We start from the raw sequence: 1,464 nt of genomic DNA on the forward strand, positions 1-1,464 counted from the left end.
CTCTGAACGATTATGACTGTGAAATAAGATACCATCCGGGAAAGGCAAACGTAGTCGCTGATGCCTTAAGTAGAAAAGAGAGAGTGAAGCCGATAAGGATTAATGCCAAGAGCATTGAAATCAAGAACAGTTTGAATGAAAAGTTGTTAGCTGCACAAAAGGAAGCTGTGTTGGAAGCTAACTATCCTGAGGAAAAATTAGGAGTGACTGAAGAACAGTTATCCTACGATAAGGACGGAATGTTGAGATTGAATGGACGAATATGGGTTCCTGTATATGGAGGACTTCGGGATGTTATCCTCAAGGAAGCCCACAGTTCCAAGTATTCCGTTCATCCTGGAGCTGATAAGATGTACCAGGATTTAAAGACAAATTATTGGTGGATAGGCTTGAAATAGTCTATAGCTGCTTATGTAGCTAAATGTCTGACGTGTGCACAAGTAAAAGCTGAACATCAGAAGCCGTCAGGTTTGCTACAACAGCCTGAGATTCCCACTTGGAAATGGGAAATGGTGACAATGGATTTCATCACCAAGTTGCCAAAGACGAAGAAAGGAAATGATACTATATGGGTCATAGTTGATAGACTGACTAAGTCAGCACATTTCCTACCCATTAAAGAGACTTACAGTTCTGACATGTTAGCCCAACTGTACGTTGATAAGATTGTATCTCTGCATGGAGTACCAGTGGCTATTATCTCGGATAGAGATACAAGATACACGTCTCATTTCTGGAAGAGTTTCCAACAGTCTCTGGGCACTCAATTGAATTTCAGTACGGCTTATCATCCTCAAACGGATGGGCAGAGTGAGCGTACTATTCAAACATTGGAAGACATGTTGCGAGCATGTGTAATTGATCTTGGTGGTAGTTGGGACATGCATCTACCATTGGTCGAATTCTCCTACAATAATAGCTACCATACCAGCATTCAGGCTGCACCTTTTGAGGCACTATATGGTAGGAAGTGCAGGACGCCCATCTGTTGCGCAGAAGTAGGAGATACTCAATTATCAGGTCCTGACATAGTCTTCGAGACAACGGACAAGATTGTCCAAATTTACGACCGCCTAAAAGCTGCTCGAGATAGGCAGAAGAGCTATGCGGATAAAAGGCGAAAACCTCTCAAGTTTGAGGTTGGCGATAAAGTTTTGCTCAAAGTATCGCCTTGGAAAGGGGTGATGCGATTTGGTAAGAAAGGTAAGTTAAGCCCAAGGTATATAGGACCATTCGAGATCATTGAATGCATTGGATCAGTGGCTTATAAGTTAAACTTGCCTGAAGAGCTCAGTGGTATTCATAACGTATTCCACGTCTGCAATCTGAAGAAGTGTCTAGCTGATGAATCGTTAGTCATACCACACACAGATGTACATATAGACGAGACCTTAAAATTTGTGGAAAAACCTGTGTTGAATGAGGATCGACAGGTAAAGAAGCTTCGAAGAAAGCTTGTGCCTA

Source organism: Helianthus annuus, chromosome 13 (assembly GCF_002127325.2).
Source record: "Helianthus annuus cultivar XRQ/B chromosome 13, HanXRQr2.0-SUNRISE, whole genome shotgun sequence".
NCBI classification, from domain to species: Eukaryota; Viridiplantae; Streptophyta; class Magnoliopsida; order Asterales; family Asteraceae; genus Helianthus; species Helianthus annuus.